We start from the raw sequence: 25,884 nt of genomic DNA on the forward strand, positions 1-25,884 counted from the left end.
AGCTCTGCGAGGCAACCTTAAAATTAGGCAAAATAAAATTAAATAACAGGATGAGAATAGTAACGTAAGCTGGAGGTCCGTGGGAAACGATACTCGTCTAAGCCATATTTTGTACGTTTGTATTTGGTACGGAATTAAATCTTTGTATATATAGAAATTACGTCAATAATACCTGCGGGTGCTCGGGTCATCGCCCGAGCCTCAAGGCTGTCGATTTACTAAGACTTCATACATTTAAAGAAGCAGATAATTAATATTTCATGAGTAAACCAACGGAACACTGCTGTCGTATTGTTGTTGTCTAAGTATACACAAATCTTTTGTTGCCTACTAAAAGGTTGTGAGTTCAGTTTCGGTTGGGTCAGATAATAAAGTTACTGTGATGAATCTGATTAGAAAAAATACATATGACAACAATAGGCTCGGTATTAAATACTCAAAAACAAATGAATTTAACGAAAAAATGCAATTATTAAATCACTAGTTTGAAATTAGGTATGCGTAGAAGAAGCCGAAGTCTTTTTTAAAACCAACTATTTGCAATTTAAAGTATATGAGTTATTTTTCAATTTAACTTTTTCATTAAAACGAAACCAACGTCTTTTTTTATTGATTCCTATCATATCACATCGTGTTTACTAATGAGTCTAAGATAGTAGTGGGCTCACCTGTTAGGAATATGGCAGATAAATTAAACACATACCCTAGGTTCCTACGTGATCGTACGGAAACACTATAGGCTAGCAACTAGCGTCGACAGAAGCCCAGCCGACCAACACGTTTTTTAAACTTTACGTACGTCAATAGCTACAAGGATCAATATAGAGCGTTATATTAAACTAAATAAAACATTTTTTTATAAAACTTACCTTTTAACACTTACACTACATTACCAACCTACACAAGATGACAACGACCACAAAATGGCGAATTACTTTCTTTCCACAACTCAATATTCATATCAAATGAAAGGGCTTTACTAGTAGACTAATGTACACTATATTTAACGTTTTTATATATTTTATAAATTTTATAAATTTTGTTGTACGCTTCCCTCGTTTGCATAATAGTGAATTCCACTCCGTGATTAGTTACATCACCCGTATGTATTATAGGGATTGCATTTCAGGAAAGTGGGATCAAAAAAGAAATCGGGAATATTTAAAACCAATGGAGTGAAAGCAAAGTTTTTTTTTTGTTGCTCAAGTATTTATAAACTATCATCAGTATTTATATCTATATTTCTATTTATAATCAACAAGTGTTGTGCCAAATAGTGACTTTGGCGACTGGCTATATATATGTAGAAACATCTATGAAAAAGACACTTTGGAGATTATACCATTGATGCTATTTGTTCCGTATGATCAAGTAAGGTCAATTATTATTTGAGTATACCCAGTAAAGCTGGTTCGGTCATTTTTCGCCATTCCACCCCGAGTTTGAGAAAAGAGGTTTAAAATCTTTTAAAAGTACTGCAAGATAGTTACCAACTTTTCGTAGTTATTTTCTATTTCTTTTTTGTTACATAACAAGGATTGTTTTTTTAATTATCGTTTTTATCTTTCAAAGTTATCTTTAGCTTAAAGTTGTAATCATTTTTCGCCATTCCACCCCGTGTTGGAGAAAGGAGGTTTAAAATCTTTTAAAAGTACTGCAAGATAGTTACCAACTTTTCGTAGTTATTTTCTATTTCTTTTTTGTTACATAACAAGGATTGTTTTTTTAATTATCGTTTTTATCTTTCAAAGTTATCTTTAGCTTAAAGTTGTAAACAAAGAATGTTTTTTATGTTATGAATTCAGAGTTAGCCTTAAAATGGAGTGTAAAACCTTATAAAAAATTGTTAAATGTGTTCATAAATCACGATAGTTGTATGCACGTTGACTTCCTTATAAATAAATAAATGAAACTTAATTCATATGATACTTTTTTGTGAGACATCAGTCTTCTTTACTTGGTTCCGATAAAGATTAGGATCAAATTTTTAGTAAATCTAAAGGACAAATATCTTTAATTACTACAGATGACTACCAAATAATGATATTAGTGAAAACAGAGATTTCTGGGGTAGTAGTGAGGTAACAAACTTAGCGAACTGTGAAATAATTATTATTCAATAAGTTTAATTATTAAAAACTAAGACTTAAGTAAGACGCTGTTTTTCGGGTATTTATAATAAATATTAGATTATAACTATTATTAGATTATCTTAATATATATAAATCTTCTGTCACGATGTTTGTCCGCGATGGACTCCTAAACTACTTAACCGATTTTAAATTTAATTGGCACACCATGAGCAGTCTGGTCCAACTTAAGAGATAGGATAGCTTAGATCTTTAATTATAGTCGCAATTTTATTTTATTGAAAATTATTTGTCTATAATTAATTGACAGTCACATGTTACATATATATATATATACTACCATACTCATTTAAGGCTTAGCGATACAGAATACTTTAAAAACAAAATCTAACCCAGACGTAGTCGCGGGCAAACGCTAGTTAGATTATAAATATTGATATACTTAATGCAGAATTGCATTCGTATCCGTGTGGCTTTAAATCTCTTCGTTCAATTGAAACAGATTAAGTTGATTTTGTACAAAAAACGGGCACTGGTATTGTAAGCATCAAATGCAGTGGCTTGCATACAGGGTATGCACAGAGTATGCACTAAGCGGATAGACTATACAAAATAAAAAAGAAACCTATAGTAAGAGTCATAAAAACCTTAAGGTTAGGCATTGTAAGAGTTATAAAAAGCCTACCCTTTGGTTTTTATAACTCGTACTGGAGATTTTCTTGATTTTATATAACTTGCATAACCTGTGCATACCATAAAAATTGTATGCACATTACGTAATGAACAACGTCATTACGTCTTTTTATTAAACTCTACCTTTTTGTCTGATACCCCTAATTTAAAATGTAGATAGAAATTGTGGCAGCATCAAATATGTTTTAATACAGCACAATACCCTATTATTTGCGTCAGGAGTTATCTCCTCTATGAAAATAAATACGCTGCTTTGAAGCGATTGGTGCACTGGATTACGAACATCGTCAAGGCAATCTCATTATCAGACAGATATAAGGGACAATAAACGAGATCAAAAGTGCTACCCAATGTATCCGGATCTCAAGAGTAATCTTTCATTGACTTACTTGAGTCAACGTTATAATAACAATAAAAAATAAAAATAACCACTTGCGAGGCGTAAAAACAACGTATTCATAGATACTATGAAAAGTAACCTACAATTACGATACGCTAATACCAGGAACACATAAATGGATAGGAGTTTGGATGAAAATGCTGAAAAGAAGGCTGCGTCGTTGGCACTGCCGATGCCGTGGCAAATATCAATAGTACATCGCAAATACGCTTATTATAAAAACGGTATGACATGGTAACGGCATACTGATTATACCTACTGCGGAAACCTTTCTATATGGAATTTGAATATAATTGAATATTAAAATACATAATTTGAGTTGACGATGTTTCTATAAGAAAATAGTTTTTGAAAATTAATAATTTTTTTAATAGCATCAAGAAACTACTTAATTCGAAAACGCAATGCTTTTATGTATATTAAAATAAATAAAAGCTTATGGATTGTGATATACGAGTAGCATCGAAAAATTTATAAAGTTGGTTAACGAATACTAGTTTTCATATTTACTTATATTTAAAAGTTGTTTTGGGAATACTTCATTTCGTCAAGTACAAAGTTGCATAAAACACTGTGGTATTAAAATTAACAAAGCTTGAATGTTTAAAAAACTAAATTCACTAAAAATCGTGACAGGGCATCGAAACTCCGCCTTCTAACCTAACAAATGGTTTAACTAACCTGCCGAAGATATATTCAATTATGGATTAGATTTAAATTTGTAGCTAGCTTTAAAACGTTATATAATTTAGTTACAATCCAAGTTATGCTCGGTTAGAATGATGGCAAGATCACCTGGAAGATGTAAAGTATTAGCATGCTGAATACCAAAATTCAAAAAATTCAAAAAATTCAAAATTCATTTATTTCAAGTAGGCCTAATATAAGCACTTCCAAGCAACCTTGTTTCATTTTGAGTAGTGCAACTTTGGCAACCTCTCTGGCGCAACGGAGAGTGCTGTGAATTTAACCAAGTCCCGGGTTTAATTCCCGCCAGGGGCAATTTGAGAATTTATTTTTTCTGAATATTCTCTGGTCTGGCTTCGGCCGAGGCTAGGCTTACCACCTTAGACAAAGACGTGCCGCTAAGCGATTTAGCGTTCCGGTGCGATGTCGCGAAGAAACCGATTAGGGGTATGACTATTATACTTCCTGACAGGTTAGCCCGCTACCATCTTAGACTGCATCATCACTTACTACCAGGTGAGATTGCAGACAAGGGCTAACTTGTATAAAAAAACAAAGGTAAGACTTTTTTACTTAGTTATTTCTGGCATAAAAAAAAGATTAGGTTAAATATTTAAAAAAAGGCAAAATTGATTTCAAAGTTTAAATAATAGACGTATTGTTTACCTGCGTATAAATCATTTAAAAATCAAAGTGTTACCGAGTTATTGGTGGAAGAATGATAAGAGCCTAGCCTAGACTCTTGGATTAGCGGTATGATACGGTAGTGTAGACAAGCGGAGCAGAGGCTATGGCCACGTACTGACTATTAGCGTTAAGCGACTTAGACCAACACAAACCAACGCGGTGGACGTATTCAGATATGCTTTGCTTCGAAATCAGTTCGTAGTAGTTGTAAGTAGATTGGGAGGCCGATTGGGGTGTGCAAAAAGATGAAAAAAGTACGACGCAGTTAACTCGTGTTACATAATAGTTCATGAGTGTTCCCAAAGATGGCACTATATAATTTGCGTATCAAATTTGTGTAAAACCTTTGTTCGTAGTAACATCAATATACCTGCAAACGACGGGTATAGAATAATACGTACGGTGACGACGGGCCGCAAATAACATAGTTTGGAAATAAAACTGCACCTGGTAGGTTTCTAGGTTTTTTTAAGATATTAAAACAATTTTGTGCAGACGAAGTTGCGCGGGTCAGCTAGTTTTTAATAGATGTTCTAATAAGAAAGGCATGCACGTACAACAGAATAGAAGTTTAAAAAGCTGATACCGCTGATGCTGATGAAAAGGAAAACAGAGGGATGATGTAAGGTGATCAAGGGCTAGGACTATAATATACGGTATGAACGGAGGCCTTGAAACTTCGGTAATAATCTCATAAATAAATAATATATTAAAATAACTAAAAACGCCAAAGTGTGTCTTTGTCTTTCTGTCTGTTTTTAGATATCTACCGTTATACATTTTGGAATGGAGCTTAAAGAAATTTGAAATTTGCCGATAACTTTTTTTTACAGAATCTTCTAAAGCCTCGGGAAACCGGAAAATCCACGCGAAGTCGCGGGCATCCCCTTAAATCACCTTGAGGTGCACAACCGATGTTATATTAGAAACTTGAGAGTATGTATTCATGTCTCATTGTGACCTGACAACGTATAAAATCATGGAACTAATTTAGAGGTACTGCTGCTACGAGCTCCCGGGATTTCTTCCTATTCCAAGCCAAATTAAAATTTTATCGAGGTCAAAGCCGCCGCAACAGCTAGTTAGAAATATATATGTTGAATAAGCCTTAATTATCTTGATAAGTATATAAAGTCACACTGAAACCGGACCTGCGTACAACCATGGGATACAATTTATTTTAAGTATTGTATAAGATCAGATGAAAAATGAGGCTATTTCGGTTATATCAGCTGATTCGGTTTATTAACTAATTTCTATTCAAGTTACAGGTCTATAACCTATATATTTAGATGATCTGTAGTTCAGCCTATGTATCCTATGTCGGTTATCTTTGCAAGTTAAATCATTGCGCAAAGCTTTATTGCAAGGAAGATCTATTGTAAACATTCGCATTTGAGTTGAAAGCGCGAACATTTCGTCAGTTGATGAATTAAAAAGGAAAGCTACGTTGTATTTGAAATGCGTTGAAATCGCCAGCACAACTTGTTGTTAATGAAACACAAATTCGCTTCGCAAGTTATTTATTATGGTTCATATAAATATTTATGTTATTTTATGAAAAATCTTAATTACCACTATTTTAATTGTTCTGAATAAAATAGAACAAGCATGTTTTCTAAATTCTATCTACTTACGATTAAAAATCCATGCATAAGAGATGTTTCAATGCATTTTAAAACTAGCAGTCTGGTAAAATGTAGCTTTAAGGTGCCGACTGCTGCTAAAAGAAGTTGAATGAACTTAAACTATTAATTATCTATGTAGTTTGTAAAACAAAAACATGGTCAATAATAGCAATTCTTGACCATGTTTTGGACTAGCTATTTACACAACAGTTGGCTGTATATAAGTAGATCTCTTACCCTAAAGCAGTGTCAAAAGTACTAATGAGTTATTTATTTTTCTACGGTTTATCCCGCGAGCAACAGAAATTGGATATACGAGTAGCTAACTAAAAAAATCAAATTGCAATAACTTTTATTTTCTGGTGAGTTCTTGTTGTACCGTCGGCTTCTTCTCATTGGTTGGTGGTAGGCACCACAGATTGTGTTTATCCACTTCTTCTCCCTGATCATCCTGGAATAGCATAACATAAGATTCATCTTTAGGAATTTTGGACAAAAATAGACGAGAGGATAAAAATATCGAACTTTTCTCTTTACCAATTAAACTATGTAAAGCAGTTAGTTATGAAAACATTTCATCAAGTAAGAGTATTTCTAAAATTATACATATTTCACATTTAATAATATTCAACTTATCCTCAAATTCATATGTGAAAAGGAACAGAAATGCGAGTAAGTATGACCTTGGAGCTACTCTTTTGTAAAAATTTTCTTTTGTGTTCAATATTACCCAGCATAAACTTGTATTTTGAATGTTAAAAAATTTGTTTTAAACACGAGAGTTTAACGTTTGCACGAGTTTAGAACCAACTTTTGCTTTAACAAACTTTTGTTTTATTCTGCAGTAAAACTTCCATAACTTTTAAACTATTTCTGATTAGAAGTACTGTTGGAAGACTTTGACCTTCAGGCACTGATAAACTTTGAAACGATCAAGTTTGCTTTCAAACCAGTGTACTCTTGTGCACGAGTTTAACGATTGCAAGAGTTTAAAACAAACTTTTGCTTTAACAAACTTATGCTTTGTTCTGTAGAAAAAAATACCTAAATTATCTCTGGTAAGAAGTACTGTTTAAAGACTGTAGGCACTGATAAACATTGCACCAAAATATCAAGTTTGTTTTTTAACTCAATAAAACAAAAACCTTTTACCAACTCCTGAGTTGGGGTCCTAATAATTTTCACTTATTCGTGAGGACTTTGGGCAACGTGGTGTGAAAACCCTCTGTATTGTGCCCAGCAGTGAAACGTCAAACGTTAATAGGATTTTTTTTTAATTTAAGCAGCTGCAATACTACTTGAATAAACAGTTAAAATTTGCATTTTAATTATAAAATGTTAAACTACACAAATTAAGAAAATCATAATATTTTTTATGTAAGACCTAAAAGTTAGTAATTATTATATTAGATCATCTTTGAATCAGTTGGAATATAAATAGTATGTGTAAGTATAATATAATATTCATGTAATAAATCATCAGTCCATTACTATTGAATTAACTGCTTCAGTGCAAAATGCATGCATGAATTTAAAATAAAAAGTACAAACGATTGTAAATAACTGCATATAAATAAATAAATATATTACTATAATACACACATCACCATCTACTAAAATACAGATAAATATTTAGGATTTATATACATAAATACTTATAATAAACAGATAAACACATAGACACTGAAAAATATTTATGTTCATCACACAATCATCTTCCAGTTATGGGATACGAGCCCACGGCCTTAGACTCTGGGCAGGGTCAATGCCCTTTCTGCCAATCGGCTATTAACACCAAGACACTGAAAAATATTCATGTTCATCATACAAACATCTTCCAGTTGTGGGATTCGAACCCACGGCCTTAGACTCTGGGCAGGGTCAAGAGCAGTCACGTGAAATCTATATATTTAGGTCTGCAATGTGCAAATATATTTTGGAACTGTCATCTTTATTTTTTAGTCAATAAACTATTTGCTCTCACTAGAAGCCTTAAATTCACAGAAATAAAATTACATCAATTAAAATCATAATAAAGCAAATAAAGGATAATTTTGGCACTAACTATTGTTAAAAATAATGAAAGTGCTACCGAAATTATTTTATAAAATATTAATATCTTTTATTTTATGGCGACTAGCAGTTACCCCTGTAGATCCGTCTTGGAATCACCCGTCTGGATATCAGCTAGGAGAACGTCGACAGCCGCCTCGTTGGCAGCGTGGGGAGCCAGCCCTTTTGTTGCTTACCAATCTGGAAGGCAAAATATCACCTTGCAGACGTATCGGAAATTCAAATCATGCTCAAACTGTTATCGAAATCAGTACCAGTGAGTAACTCTGAGTCTTCTGTTTCTTCTCTGATACTCTCTTTTTAGCACTCAGCGAGATAACACAATGTAAAGAGCGATGTTTGAAGTATGTCTATGTTATCAAATAAGAAATGAATAGATCCGCAGAAAAACCAGGGTTACTGACATATTTCAGCGAGTATTGAAGCCCAAATCGAAATGAGCGAGGCGCATAGCTTAGATGCCCGATTCACGTTAAGCAGATTACGAAACCAATAAGGCCCGTTTTCACTTAATTCGAATAAAATAATGAATTAGTAAATAAGTTCTAGTCTAAGAAACTTCACGTTTCGCCCGCCAATCGATTATCACTGAGCAACTCTATATCAAGAATTATAGTCAAGTTAGGTTATATCCTTACTTACTTATATTTCTTGCAACAAGGCGTGGTATTTTGTCTTTGCATTATAATGTAAATTTTTCGCATTGATTTAAGGTTTGGATAGAAGCAAGCTTTACTTTGCGGAAACCCATGATACGAGTATATTATAGCAAATTAAGCTTAATTTTCATGATTTAAGGTTATTAGAAAAATGCAGAAATTATATATTTATCATCTGTCAAGTGACAGTTTACATTTTTCCAAAACATTATTCAGCGCCGAATCCCCATCGTATCTTTAGATGGCGCCTAACGTTGTTAGTCATCATCTAACGGTTGGTGCAACGACTTTTTTCCTATACGCATAATCCAAATCAGTAAGCAAGCGATTCAAGCGTTTTCTACGTTTAGTGTAAACAGGAAAAAGAGTTATTACTCTACAAGAGACCTATGTTTTTTTTATTTCCACTACAAGTTAACACTTGGTGCAGTCTACGATGCTACCATCTTACGGGCTAAACTGTTAGGAAGTATGGTAGTCATACTCCTAACAGGTTTTACGCGACCCACCGGAACACTAAATCGCTTAGCGGCACGTCTTTGTCGGTGGGATGGTAACTAGCTAGCCCACCAGACCAGACTAGAGAAAATTCAGAAGTTATAAATTGCCAAATTGCCTCTACCGGGAATCGAACCCGGGACCCCCAACTTGCAATCACAGCACTCACCGCTGCGCCAGGGAGGTCGTCAAAAAACCTATGTCCAGAAGGGAGAGATTTTTTCTTGAGATAATGATGACAGTAATGATAATGCCGAAGATGTCATCTGAAACTCTTTGACGCGACTTATAATTAATATGTGTTGGTTTGAGTGCACTGAGGAAGGCATTAATCTTCATTATCACAATAGTCATCCCACTGCTGGGCACAGGCCGCCTCTAATAGGAGTCAATGACATTCAAATTTAGATGTAAAAATGTGAGCACTGTTGGACATATCAGTCCAAAACTTTAAGGCAGAGGCAGCATAAACACGGTTAATCTTAGACAGCACAGCAATTAGTGTAAGCAGCTTACCATAGAGTTCTTGCCATTTCTCGAGACCAGCATCAGATTTTCTTCGGCTTGAGTTAGTCGAGCGGCTCTCTTACATATTTACGCCGGACAAGAAGCCCACTAGAAACGAGAATACGTTGAAGTTATTATGTGTCTACTCATGGGTGCTGCTCAGTTATCGTATCTCAAAATCAGGAGGTGCTTATTATAAGTTTATCTCTTCTTTCCTCTACTGCGTTTACTATAAAAATAATTAAGATGTTTCCTATCTTATGTATAATTGGACGAGTTAAACGCCTTAGTTTAAATGAAAATTATCACAGGTTTGTGTAAATAAGCGGGACTGGCTACGGCTTAAAGTGCTACGGCTAAAGACACGGAGAAAGACAATTTCTAGCTCATTTCTTAGCTCAGGGTTAGGAAATGAGCTCCACTTAAACCTAGGCAGACAGTTGATATAAGTATATTAATAATATATTAATATTGGCCCTATGCATCTACGAGTTCTTACGTAAAGTCACCGATGCCAATATTTTTTATTAACTTTATTTTTTTATTAATGAACCAACACGTCTCCTGGCGAGAGTGACTCCATAGAGCGTCTTGTCGTGCAGGGCAAGGTGGAGGGCACTAGAGGTCGAGGAAGGTCACCTGGGATGGACCGATTAGATTAAGTCTGCTGTGGGTGGCCCTTTGCACGAATGCACCAGGCTTTCGGCCAGCCGAGAGAAGTGGCTGATGCTCGTGGGGCGTGTGACATCTGCCCTCAAAGACGCTTCATGATGACCACGACCACTCTGCCAAGAGTGTAACGAAAAAGAAGAAGAATGAACCAACGAAAAATATATTTCTCTAGGGAAATAATAATAACGAACTAAAATTAATATTTACAATAAACATAAGCCGTCGACCACATAATTTCTCCAATATTAATAATATGCATATATATTAATATTGGCCCCCATGCATGAGTTCCTACGTAGTCATCGATCCCAGTTACGTAAGCTCGCCAATCCGTCTTGAAACAGTGTGTTGGGTCAAATCAATTTTTTATATCCATCCAAGGGTATGTGCTTTGTAATGAGATTTTAATAGGCTTCACACGAGCATGATCGCGAATAATGAAATAGTAAAACAATCAAAAATAAAGGTGATTTTGGACCTGCCAATGCACAAGTTTAAAGAATTTGTTGAAACACATTTATTACAGCGAGGTTACTATACAATTGATGATTTTTTTAATGTCAAGGTTGCTTGGAAGCATCCAGCTCCGCTTTCAGCTCTCACAAGATAGAAAAATGAATGTTAAAATGCAAAATGTAAATTGTTGATGTTGGAAAAGAGCAACTGCTGAGTTTCTTGCCGGCTTCTTCTCGGTAGAATCTGCCTTCCGAACCGGTGGTAGAATCACTACAAACTGACAGACTTGACGTTTCAAAAGTGCTTATATTAGGCCTACTTGAAATAAATGAATTTTGAATTTGAATTTGAATTTGAATCCAAAAAAATATTTAAAAATGTCCAGACCATGAAATCGATATATTGTTCAACCACGTTGTATGCTGCGAGGTTACGAGCATTGCGCATGTCAGCTACGCGACTAAAAATAAGTGCATTTTAAATATTTCATTACTACTTACACGTTACGTTCCATTTCAATTTATAATAATGTCTTCAACAACCTAAGTTTCTTGTACACAGTGAAGAAAGAACCACCATTTACTATGATTACTACTTTATTATACGGAGCTTTGAAAGATGCTGTTGACATGGCGACGTGCATCGTATTACTGAAGCATGGAGAAAAGTATTAAGGACAGGAGTTAAAACTGCAGGTTTGTCTATTTCTAAAATACACACTACACCTTGTATGTCTCGTGGAGCCTTAATAAGGAGAATTAAATAAATACTTGAACTACGATTTTATAAACCTTTGGTATTTCATTGTGAAAGTCAAAGGCAAAGACAAAGTAATAGAACAAAATTTATAGACCAAGTAGATCGTGAAGACGAAGCGTTAATATTATTTTGTGTTTGGCCTGTAGTTTACCTAAATCCTAATTAACGTTGGTTTCTTTTAGCAATGCTTCCAAAATCATTGTAGTTTCTTTGATAATTACTTCGTCTCACAATAATCCAAAGTATGACAAATATTAAATACTCCTTCGCAATCCTCCGCGCAATTTTCGAAAAAGAGATAAAAAGTTTTTGCTTCACGTATTCATATATAAATATATGTGATTTGTTCAAAATGTATTCATTTAGTTTATTGGGACTACCAACAAAATTACTTTTTTTAGTTATGAATAAAGCTGAACTTTGGTTACTAATGTTACATAATTTTATTTATAAGTAGTCACAATGTGCACTGGTTAGTATGTACTACACTATTTTATTAAATATCAAAAACTTAAATTAGAAAATTTAACTATCTCAAACACAGAGGAAATTACAATGATATATAATTATATATATATAGACATAAATAGTAACTTATAGAACCAATATTATTATTTAAGGGAGTGAGAAAACAAAGTTGTTAAAAACATCAAGTTAATTGTTTTTTACCAAAATGAATTATAATTTAATACTATATTTTGAGTTAATGATTTACGAGTAACTCCACGCTCATGTAGAAGTTTTAGCGTTATTTGTACAAAACCAATGAAGCTCCGATCGATCCGGCACCCCGTCTACAGACGGGGAATTGAAGGACGACAGAAGGGTGAGGGCATGAGTCATTGTACATTCTTTCAAACACGAGGGGCTCCGACCGGCTCAACTAGTTTCACTTACAAAAAAACTACTCTGCAATAGGATAACTGGGGATGCTGGTTCGATTAAAATGAATCAACCTTGAATGTTGTAATGATTAAATGTAGAAAATTACAATATATAAATTACGCTTTAATGCCCATATCATTGTGTCCAAGGCAAGGCAAGTTACTAAAACAAATGCACAATGGTATAAAAAACAAAAAAATATATATAAAGGTATAATGCTATGCATATGTTGTATATCGATGTATTAATCCAGTAGTCCAAAGAATACAATTTTTAACGAGAAATGATGTAGTGTTTTGTGGACATCATTTCTAAAAAATCATTATTATGACACAATTAATGTGTGAAATGAAACTTAATTTTTGTACAATAACGATACAGTATCAGCATTAAGTTATATACTCACGTAGTACGTACGTTTAACGTATAAATTCATCATTTTAACCTATTATCGACCCGTGGCAAGAGTCTCCTCCAAGAATGAGAAAAGTTTAGGCCGTAGTCCACCACGCTGCACAAGTGTGGATTGGCTACATTCTTATATTAACTATTGTTATTTATTACAGCTACAACGTTATAAAACTGAATGAGGGTAGAAATAACAGACCAACTTTTAAAAAAACGGAATAAATTATATACTTTACTTGGTTTTTTATAAAACTGATCAAATTCGTTGTATATAATTGGGTGATATTTGTTCTAAAGACAAGACAATAGATAAAACACGCAAGTTAATAAGTTACCTATTTAAATTGTTTGATTTGTTAACTAAGCAGTAACTCTATTTACTAAGATTAGAATAAGGGATCACTCCATATGTGAATGTGGCTTGGAAGAAGGCACTGTCTCCCATATCCTCCTCTCTTGCCCTAAACTCCTTCATCCCCTCTATGATGTTCTCCCAGTCCAAGTTCCTCGTCCTCTAAATGTTGAGTGTCTGTTAATGTCTGTGTTTAGCCCATTCTGTAGATTCCTATGTAAATATGTTAAGTGTAATAATATTAAGTTGTAAATATATATGTAAGAACCTTCCTATCTCCAACCGACTAACATTCTAATTATCTGTTTTTCTGTTGGAAATTAACTCATAAAGGAGAAGCAAAAAATCTGCTACTTATTTAAATGCGTCAAGATTAAAATTTGGTCTTCCTCATATTTCACCGATCATTCTCAAAAGCGTGTCTCCTCCATACCACGTGACATTGGCGAAGTAAATCGTACCCAATTGGTACAAACGCAACCCATTTAAAAAAAAAAAAAAAAACTCTATTTACAAACTAGCTTCTGCCCGCGACTTCGTCTGCGTGAACTTGAGAATTGGGTCTAAAGATTCGCTAATTAACAATTTTTATCTTACCAAGGGAACTGTTTCAAGATGTGACATGTATACCAAATTTCAAAGCTGCCGCGGCTTAGCTCGTTAACAATTTTTATTTTTCCCTCTGGTATTACTTAAGGAATCAGACAATAAAAGGTATGTTCTTTTCCATGTCAAGGGCTACAGGCATGCCTAACTTCATCAAAATCTGTTGAGATGTTCTAGGTAAGCGTTATTTCCGTCAGAAAAAATATATTTGTTCTCGCTCTTGTTGTCTCCTAATCTTAAGGTTGCCTGGCAGAGATCGCTTTTTAGCGATAAGGCCGCCTTTTGTATTCTACTCCAGTTTTTTTGTGTTTCTCTCTATTCGTCCTTTATTTTCCTAACTGTGTAGTGGTGTACAAATAAAGAGTTTAAAAAAAAAAAAAAAAAAATCTGAGTTACTCCCTTGTTGCCTAAAGAAGTTTTACTTCAATTATTCCTATAAACTATTGTATTCTTCCCGAAAGATATAGGTGGAATTGATATCTGTATTAAGTACGAGTATTAAGAAATGATAGCTGTGGTAAAAAAATTGCAATAGATTAGAATGATTTAAAGCCGTAGTTTAAGTTAAATGACAGGTAAAGTACTCCTTTCGAGTATACAGAAATAAGTTAATTAAAAGCATGTATTTCTAGCCTTTCCTTTTTATGAAATTAATCAAAAAACGAGTGAGTTTGTTGGGTTGTCCCCCTTTAGTTTAACATTATCATTTAATCAATCAATGATCCAATCAATACATTTTTACGTTTGCTTTAATATGGTACATGCAACATATTTACATATATAGATGTTTATTAATTTATATACGTTGTGACACAAATCCTGACAAGAATGGCGTGCAAAAATTTGTCGTTAATCGTTTTCAACCGACTTCAAAAAAGGAGAAGATTCTAAATTAGACCGTATATATTTTATGTTTGTTCGCAGATAACTTCTGCAAGAATAGAAGATTTTGATGATTGTTTTTATGTTTCAAAGGTGTTATGGATGATAATGATAAGGAAATCAGGTTTTGATGATGGCAGACCAGAGAAATCGTAGGGGCGACTAGTGCGGTTGTAAGTTTTTCAAGAAGTTATACATTCTGATGAGCACTTTGCACCCATATGGGTTACAATGAATTTCTGCAGTAATCTTATGATGGAGACCATAGACAGTCGTACGCATACGTGTTTGCTTCGCTTCTGATGTTGTAAATGTTGTAAATTGTTGAAATAAAAAATTACAAAAAAGAACCGACTTTGTTATACAACTAAAAAGCAAGAAATACTTCTTTTTACTTGCTTTTCTTTCTTTTCTTGCTTCTAAATAAAAAGGTGTACGTAGTATATCTACATTTTACTTGGCACCGACTTATAATTTAGAAAATATTGATTCCTTGCTTTTTAGTTTTATAACAAAGTCGGTTCTTTTTTGTAAAAAGTTTTTTTTAACAATTAACAACATCAGAAGCGAAGCAAACGCCTAACCTAAAGATACCTAACCTGGGTATCTTTAAAACCAAATAGTTATTTTTAGATTTTGGAAACTACACCTGATTATTACAAGAATACAATATGATTTAAAGACAAAAACAAACGCGGACGAAGTCTTGTGCAACAGATAGTACTATAAAAAAGAACAGAAGTTTCAAAATACTGATAAGTAAGTTAAAAGTAGAAAATTGTTAACGAAACTGCGTACTAAGGATTTCAAAGTAGACGTTTAATTGCATGTATCTCATAAGAGCATGTATTCGTTTGTTTATTGGTTACCAATACATGGGTCATTACATACAATCAAATACGAGCGAATTGACTCTGTGAAACTAGAAAAAATATTTTAGTTACCTTAATAAAATCTAGCATAAATTTACAAGAGATAACTTGCATCCATACAGTAAACATGAACCCGATGTTGTTTTAAAACCCGAAAAAAGTGTTTGTGTGATTTAAAAATCATCAAACCAAAAACTTAACAGGTCTTTCCCTTTCAACCAATTACCGGCCCACTACAAAGCACGGGTCTCCTCCTACATGAGTAGAGCTCTCAGGCATGCAGGTTTCCTTAATATGAGCAATTGATATTTTAATTACTTAGCGATTCGAACTCGGCCCCCCCGAACGTGAAGTCGAGCTCCTACCCAATACGCTATCACCGTTTAAACAATTAGTTCTCTTAACGACAATTATGTACCAGTAGACGTTTTTTCTTTTCCAGCATGCAAACGGCGTTGAACGAGTTGTGTCCCTGTCACACAGGGGCTCAGTCCGATACCCGACAGCGACTCCTCAGCACCGGCAGCAAAAGAAGTAGCTCGAGCAACTACGCACGGCCGTGACCAACGACTTAATAAACTTTATTTTATGTTTAAATCCGTCATTCATCAAAGGGCAATGTCAAAGGCTGGCACAGGAGCGTAATGTTTTTAGGACAAAATTCTCCAAGAAAGTTGACTGTTTTTGACAGGAGTTGACAATTTTTACTAGTTGGTCACACGAGACATAACGAATCGGCAACCTCGTAGGTTTCACGGCTTTAGACACCTGAACAAGCTGGTTACCGGAAAGTCTTTAGTAACGTAGAGCACACCCATGCAAAGTCGGAAGATTATAACCAGCCACCAGCGTTTAACTTTGAGAAATCTTGCAGATACCTACTGGCTTTATTGATTTTACTACCTATACATCTAAGTGCTGATGTGCTTTTACGAAAACGCCACTATGTTAATCTCTTACAGACCAATCATTCAATTGTAGTAAGGAATTCATCACGGAGATGTTATCTCCTCCAAGCAAGCTAATTGCCAGTTATGGTGTATATCTATTTCTCAATAAGCTAAGTATTGTGTACCAATTGTAAAGCCAAGCCTACTAATTATAATAGCATAGATCCAAGTATATATATAACCACTTTATAAGTTACTAACACTTGAGCTACATATTTAGATTCAATAGTTGTTCAAATAATATATTTTATTTTCTTATTTGAAATCACGATCTATCAGTAAAAAACATCACAAAATTAACTTTCTATAATTTTTATGAAATAAATTCTGAATTAGTAAATAATGATTACTAAAAATGTTTTATCAGAAAAACGTAATAATTTTTATTGTAAATTTTTTTTTTCTACGTGCTATAAATACTTTATCTGATATCATTAAATGCATTCCAACTTTCATCTAATAAGAATTCCTTCCTTTTTTATTGTTTTTTCAATGAGGCCATAAGTTTACTAACGAAGAGTCTAAACTGAAATTTGTCAGTTTCAGCTACCGGAGCCTGCCGTAACCAACACCGACCAACACCCTCACCCAATGCCAGCCACACCGTGGTGCTTTGCCCCGCCTCGCCCCGGGGAGAACACAAACGCCAACAAACAGCCAGAAGGAACACGAGGGGAACCTACGCACGCGCGACCCAGCCACCTACAAGGATCTTCAAACGAGACATCAAAGAAACAACCAAGGTTATTGTAGCCAGGGGTTGCCCGCAAAGCGGAGTCTTATCACCCATCCTCGCGGTTGACGACCTAATGACAAAAATAAAAACGCAATGAAATTAATAGAACAGTGCAGCAAGGAAAGAGCTACAAAAATCAACGATTATCCCTAGCACATGCAACCACATGGTAGGAAAAACCTGGGAGCTAAAACCATGCATACTGAAATGGTTGTACTTAGCAGTCGTCAGAAGCTCAGTATGTATTACGCCTCAGTTATATGGTGTCCAAAAACACTCCTTACCCAACAAGAACTACAAAAGTTTCAACGACAAGAGTACATGACACAGGCTGCATGAGCACGACCGCAACAACGGGGCTAGGGGGCCTTTTTATACAAACATACAAACATACAGGTGAAGCTTTTAAAAAGCATGTAAAAAGTGATATCCAGACAGTACTTAAAGCTCTAGCAAAACACACGACCTTCTCAAAAATTTTACTGGACTGTTATAATGCCTTACATACCCTAACAAAATAAAATAAACCTGTAAAAGTCCTGAGATGGATACGAGGTCATAACGGAAACATAGGACGCATCCGACGAATTAGCGCGGCGGGCCAAATCACTGAAAGTGGTCCCAAAAATATGCCGAGGATCGCCACCGACAGGGTTTTAGTGGGTAAAAATCCACCATAACCTGATCTTCCCTGCAGTGGTATAGAATAAAAACACAATACAAACATACACGTTTAAAATAAAGTAATGCAGTTGTAGAATAGTATTAGAAGTAATTAATTATCTCGTTTAGTAAATATATCACTTTAGTATACATAATATGTAATAATCTACATATAATAATCATTTAAACATTGTAAAATATTTAAAATCTTGAATGTGATAAATTACAAACATTATTAAGTACGTAATTAATCTGTTTATTTACATGTGTACCTGTTTATTTAAATGAGATTATAACTACTATATAACTACTACTCGAGACGTTACTCTATTAGATTAAATTTTACTTCTTATAAACTATTTCAAAGTTAAACCATTACGCCTCAGAGAAGTGTCTCATAACAGGAAGCCCGAGCTGTAATACTACTTATTATTATAGCATAGAACCAAACATATAAATAACCATATTATAATTAATAAATACTTGAGTTATATTCAGTTATAGACCTTGATGATAATATTTTCTACTAGCGTCTGCCCGCGACTTCGTCTGCGTCGGCGTCGAGAATAGGGTCTAAAGCTTCGCTCGTTAACAATTTTTAATCTTACCACGGGGACTATTTGAGAGATCGGTATAGAAAGTACATGTCTTTTTCCACAGCATAGGTGACATGCATACCCAATTTTAAAACTGCCTTACCGTGGCCTAGTTCATAAACACTTTTCAATTTTCCCATGAGAACTACTTAAGGAATCGGGATAAAAGTTAGTCTTTGTTTTTTTCCACATCAAAGGCTACATGGATGCCAAATTTCATCCAAATCCGTTCAGCCGTTTTTGCATGATTGAGTAAAAAACATCCACACTTTCACATTTATAATATTAGCAGGATTTTTTTTTTCGAAGTCCCTACAAATAAATCTGTGAATGATATTAATAGCAATTAAAATTTTTAAACACAAAGTTATAAGATTAATGTATTAACGACTAGTGGTCCCTCGCGACTTCGTCCGCGTATAAATCATCCTTAAGAGATGGACATATGCTGTCGCGAACTTCTACTTAGAGCTTTTAAAGGGAAACAACTTTGTAATACATGATTTTATCGAAACTTTAACCGTTTACGTTTCCGTTTCCGGAGGAGGGTCAACATTCTGATATGAGACGGTTTTTTTCTTTGCATCTTATCTTATGTGCTTATTTTGTATTTTTCAGAGTGAGCATGGATGAGGACGTGTTCCTGTCGCTACGTGTAAGGCTCACAAACTGTGATGTCACCCGCCAGCCATCGAGATGGAGCTCATAGTGCAACAAAAAGTAACCATCGAAAGTTATTACTATTTGATTTTTGTTAGTTAGCTTTGCATCAACACTTTTGAGGAAAATTAATTGCAAAAATCTCATTCTGGAAGCTAGAATTTTATCAGTAGAATTCTTCTTAATTCTCTTGCGTTCCCTTGGGTTCTTGCTATTCTGAGTTAATTAATTAATATTTAATTAAAAAGCATAGCTTTGCCAACTAATTAATAATCACAAAGAAAAAACTAATTCTAATCAAATTGAAATCTGGCATAATGTCAACTAATTGCAGTTCTGCTCGGCACGAGTGTTACTGTAACCATAGTCGAAATGGAATTGGTAAATGTTTTAATTGAATGGTCATAAAGATGATCAAATTTATTATAATTTTTCCTAATCTTGTGGGTATTACATTACATCAGGCCTTACTACTGTTAACTTAAATTCAAATTTTAATGGAATGCAAGTCTATCAAATAGTGATTACGTTTGTAAGATTTTTATAAGAATCCAAATAAATGAACGTTGCAAAGCGAATGGAGGTTTTATTTACAACTATGCTAGGTTGCGATTCTATACGTTAATATTATATGCAACATCTACGTTGAATGTTAGAATTTTCTTGAAAACCCTTTGCATACCAGTAAACTAACTGCGATTTTGAATTTTCCTGTCGTTTTATTTTTTGTTAGGGATACGAGCTGAGACTGACGGATGCTTATTTATTCTGTAAACATCTAAAGTCGTGCACCCGTCTATTTACTGACTTAAGTTATTTGTAGTCATTTATGATGGATAATTTAAAAAAAATACCAGGGGAATTGATAATGTTTACGTAATTTAAGGTTTGATATAGCGGGCGTTTGAAGCTGCAAGTCAAGAGAGAACATACAACATACAAAAATATATCTGATATTCGCACACAGTTGAAATATGTTGAAAGAAGAACAATCGCAATGTTTACTATCTTTACCTACTGTCTCAGTAATTTATAACCACTTTATTTCTAAGCTGTTTTATTGGGAAAGATTACTTTTTGCGGGTGAAACCGCAGGACATAGCTACAGTTAAACGTGTCACGGTGATAGTCTATAATGAAATTCGAAATGACAAATCGAATTTTTATATAATTTCGCACGCGTTACACACTTCATTGGGTGCAACTTAGTGTTTGAGTTTATTGTGTTGTTGTAAAGATATAAACCCAAAATCTTTCTAAGCAGTTCCACCTTCATCCGAAAGGAGGCATTACAGTAAAAGGTTTGCCCTCAACAGACTTCACAATCAACTGACTTGACAAAAAAACATTTATTACTTAATAATCAGCTGTTCGGACATTATGTTTAGCTATATAAGGATAACATTTAAATATCAATCAATCATTGATCAATCTTTTAACTGTATATTCATTTTAATACATACAAGTGCTGGTAACTTAAAAATAAGTAACTACAGTCCCATTTTACCAGGCATTTGATTCATATCAATAATAGCTTGGATTGCAAGATTTATCTTCAACGATAGCTCCAACGATGGATGGAAATCATCAATATCGCAGTTGAGAATAAAACTCTGATACAATCAAGGATCAACGATTTTTGCTTAATACTTGTGCAGACACTAAACTGCAGTTTTTCAAACAAAGGTTTTCTCTATGATAGATTTTAACTGCTCATAAATAATTTCTCGTACTTGAGAATCCGATAGCTCATTCTACTGCGGACGCGTGTAGAAAATCATATTGTTTTTTAGATCGTTTTGGTATATTTTAGTTTGCTTCAGAGCATACTATGTGTCATGATTTCTACGTGTTCTAATTAAAAAAAAAGTGGGCACTTCCTATTCCTGCTATTGTGTATCTGTAATAAGGCCTCCTTTTTATTTGTTGATTTAAAGCAAAGTACGAAAATAATGCTCATGTTTTACAATTTTTTTTTAACAGAGCTCCATAATACAGTTCCTTTCGCTATTGAATTTTATAACATTTCAACTATCAATTTACTACTTATTCGTGGAAACTAGTATTCACTAACCAAAACATTTGTAAGTTCACCGTAGTTTTATAACTAAATAAAGTAAATAATCAATTATTTACCAGAATGTAATACATAGAGATGGTTATTAATAAATAATATATAAAAGCTAAATCAGAATTAAAAACATTTATAATACAACTCGCCGAACCGCGCAACTTCGTCTGCATCAAATCGGGTTTTATAGGTTTCAATATCTTAAAAAAACCTAGAAACTACTTGCAGCGCCACCAGGTCCAGTTTTATTTCTTACTTTTTGCATTTCTACCCATTGAAACTTATAAGAGTTAGGTTCAATTTGAATATTTTAAAAAGGAATTTGCCCGTACGGGCAGCCACAGTACGGTGAACCAGACAGGGCATACTAGCCCTTAAAGTAGATACCCTGTCGCATTCCAGAACGTACTTCATAGTGCGATCAGGTGTCCGAATAACCGCATCAGGAAAAAGATCTATCGGCTTTCCGCGTGATGCGTATAGCTATCGTCCTGCTGACCATCAGTTGGCGCTTCGAGCAACTGAAGTGCTATAAGTTCGTGCAAATAACATGTGCAATGTGACAATGGATAGGTATTATGATGACGGTGACACTATTCTTAATTTAGAATTTTTATTTTTAACTTTATTTTTAATCTGCTAAGTTCTGTATACTTTTAATTTTTATTGTTGTTATCTATGTTCTATTTTCTAAAAATACGTCATACACCTAAACTCTGGTGTCTGGTCGGAGGCTTTGGCAGTGGCTAGTTACCACCTTACCGACAAAGACGTACCGCTAAGCGATTTAGTGTTCCGGTGCGATGTCGCGTAGAAACCGATTAGGGGTATGACTACCATACTAACTTATGATTAACGTACATAAAGGTTGAAAAATGTATGAAAGTTGTATATGTTGAACCGGTGATAGCCCAGTGGATACTTTACTTTTGGGGGCTGAGTTCGAATCCCAGCACGTACCTCAAACTTAAAGTTATTTGCGTTTTAAGTTTTTGTTTTTGGTTTAAAAATATCTTAATTAATAAAACAGTTTTCAATTAAAGAGGGGCACTCTTTAAAAAACTCTTCCAAAAAAAATTCAATATATCTTATAATAATAATAATAAAGCCTTTATTTCTAACTTTAAGTCAATAACAATTTTTAGTCGTACATAGTAATTCATACATTTATTCATTGTAATTTTAGTCAGTTTGTATATGTCAAAAATTTTACAATCATTTGCTATCTTAAATTTAATCTTAATTATTTTTGTTATTTTTCTTTGTCATTTATAAAATCGTTGTATGTCAATGTTAGGTATTTAATGTCAATGTTAGGTATTCTACGTCAATTGGAATGCCCATTTTTGGGCATAGGCCTCCTCCATCCTTTTCCATCTGTTTCTCTCTCTCGCCAGCCTTGTCTAGGTAGCCCCAACAGCCTTGATAATATCGTCACTCCAGCGACGCCGCGGCCGTCCTCTCGGTCGGCGATCTTCGCGTGGGTACCAGTGGAGTATCTTTTCAGTCCATCGCCCGTCCTTGGCTCTCGCAAAATATCTTAGATGTACAGAATTCATAAAAAATATATAGTTTTAACAGATGGTGCTTTCATAAAGAAAATGCAGAAGTCACTACAATCTAAGTCACTGCCTATAGTACTATAAACATATATATTATAGTACTATAATACATGAAGGGATTTCTTCAGAACCCTTTAATGGAACCTTGGAAGTATACCGTGTCAGGTAGTCAGGAAAAAGTGATTGGTAGCTTAGAAGATAGAAGATGTGCATTGGTTGAGGTACTTATGACAATCCGACAACGATTAGGTACCTAACTATGATCAAGGACGCGCTGGAGTGGAATAGGATATCATATAACAGAAGTCCTCAGAGTCTACTCACACAGGACGTGAACATTTAAAAACGAGCGGTCCTTAGTCGCCAAACTATAATTTCAACACGATTGGCTAAAATTAGCAACTACTTAGATATATGTCAAACACAAAATGATATTAAACTTCGTAATCTTAACCGCATTTTTTTTATTATTTAGTTAACTCTTATTTTTAGTAGAAAACATATTGTAATATTAACAAATATTTAAAATTCACACAGGTACTTGAGATTTTATATATCACTCCTAGAAAATGTATGAAATCAATGTCGTCCTTTTTTCCCAGTAACATTATACCTGCGTAGCGTTTCATTCATAATAACCTTATTCTACTCCCGCTTCTCCCCGTTCACTCACGTGTCAGATTTTCACCTCCTTTTTATTTATGCATTCCTAGTAACATGGCATCGTGTTTTCAGAGGGCACTGACCTAGTTAGCCTAAGGCCGCGTTAAAAACGAAATTAAAATTTGAAGAGATAATTGACGCATTATTTTGTATTCCTTATAAGTTTGATTATTAATAAATCAAATCAAACCTGTATTTATATATTCTACTACAAGTTACTACAATTTTACCTTCTGGTAAGTGTTGACGCAGTTGATAGTGACGGGCTAACCTCTAAGAGGTATGGTAGTCATATTAAACACTAGGGGTACGGGTTCTATACGACATCGTACTGAAACACTAAATCGCTTAGCGGTACGTCTATATCAGCAGGGTGGTAACCAGCCACGACCAAAGCTTTCCACCAGACCAAATTGGCATTTTGAAAGTAATCGCACCTAGTTAATGCTAATTTAGTTCACATAACCATGCGATGCGACAACGTAATATCTTTTCCTCCTAAGTCCCTCTGTGTCTGAAGACCAATGTCTGCAAACAGTCAGTGTTGGATGGATCTAAAACGTAGTTGTACCTATTAACCTATTAAGAAGGCTCAAAGTCACTTAGCGGGCGATGGAGAGACCTTTGTCAAGAGTGTCTCTGTGAGTGAGTGATTTTATCACGTAGTGAGGCAATGGGCTGGGCTCTTAGCCTGGAGAATCGATGGATGGTTGGGCCCCAGGGTGCTGAAATGGTGACACCGCATTGGTAAAAGCAACGTTATTCGGGCCCAACGAGGTTGACAAACGACATATTCAGACGAGTCGCTGGGAACCGCTGGAAACAAGCGCCATGGGAGCTTTGATTTTTGAACTCTCTACGAAGGACCTATACTCGTATCTAGCAATGGATGTCCATCGGTTGAAGTGATGATGAAGAAATACCGTCCATTACCTACACGTAGATTTTTTGACAGTATATGCGCCTAGTACAAAGAACAAACATTTTTTTTGAGATGCATTACTTGTGACTGCGGCCATTCAGATTTCTGTGTTCTAGATCCCCTTGCCAAAATCAAAAACACTCCCATCAGTCCCAACATATGTTACGTAGAGACAAAAAATTTCTATTTATATTACTGTTCAGCACAGAACTACAAGATAAACTACAGTGGTCAAGATAATCGTAAAGATATATACGTTAAAACTCTAAAAAAATACTCCATTAAATAATAAAATAAACAAAAAAAAAAAGCCTCCCCGGCGGGGAATCGAACCCCGGTCTCCCGCGTGACAGGCGGGGATACTGACCACTATACTACCGAGGATCATGATAATATAATTCAATTAATGGACTTAGTTCTTCAGTATTTATATCTACTTCAAACCAAAGTGAAAGAACTGAATAATAATTTTCTTTTCTTTTAAAGTTCAGACCAGCGAGTTCGATTCCCAGCACGCACCTAACTTTTCTAAGTTATGTGCGTTTGGAACAATTGAAATATAACTTGCTTCAACTTTTTGGTGATACCAAAGAGTACTCCATAATGTTCTCAAAGTTGTGTGAGGTCCACCAATCCCCACTTGGCCAGCCTAAGGTAGCACCTTCTCATTGTTTGTTTAAAAATAGAGAGATGAAAGATTACCAGCAGATTGTATCATCTGCATACCCTGTGCATACCCTCTATGCACGCCACCGGTCCCATCACAAATTTAATAACAACAAAAAGTACTTATTAAAAATAACGAGTAATTATCATTGTGCTCTTAATTTAGACTTGTATTATAACGGATAACCAAATAGATGAGTGAACTCGTAATTAAGAGATTATCCAAAAAAACTTATTCTTTTTTAATTTAGTCTCGCCGAATATAAATTTTGTGTATGCATTAATTATTAACGTTTAGCCATACGTAATTGGTTTGCTGCTGTCTGCTGAGGAATTTAATCCTTTTTCCGTAATGATATTCACAAGATTTTAAGAAAATCTACATCAAACTATGCCGACAATACATCGTTCTAATACAAAAATATGTATTAGAATCAGTTAAGTTATGATAAAGTTAGGTTTTAACATGAATTAGACCAACGGGCGTAGCATTAGCTACTTACTTTATTACCATTACTACGGGATGCTACGTGTAACTACGGGGTGCTACGGTTATCTACAGAATTGTTGGTTATACTAAT

General features: G+C 34.5%; 1 non-coding gene across 1 annotated transcript; it reads right to left on the reverse strand.

The window, feature by feature from the left end:
• Nucleotides 1-24,949: 24,949 nt before the first annotated feature.
• On the reverse strand, nt 24,950-25,021 carry Trnad-guc. Its single transcript has one exon. It is a non-coding gene; the product is annotated as a tRNA-Asp (tRNA).
• Nucleotides 25,022-25,884: the final 863 nt, after the last annotated feature.

The sequence above is a fragment of the Pararge aegeria genome, chromosome Z (assembly GCF_905163445.1).
Source record: "Pararge aegeria chromosome Z, ilParAegt1.1, whole genome shotgun sequence".
Taxonomy (NCBI): domain Eukaryota; kingdom Metazoa; phylum Arthropoda; class Insecta; order Lepidoptera; family Nymphalidae; genus Pararge; species Pararge aegeria.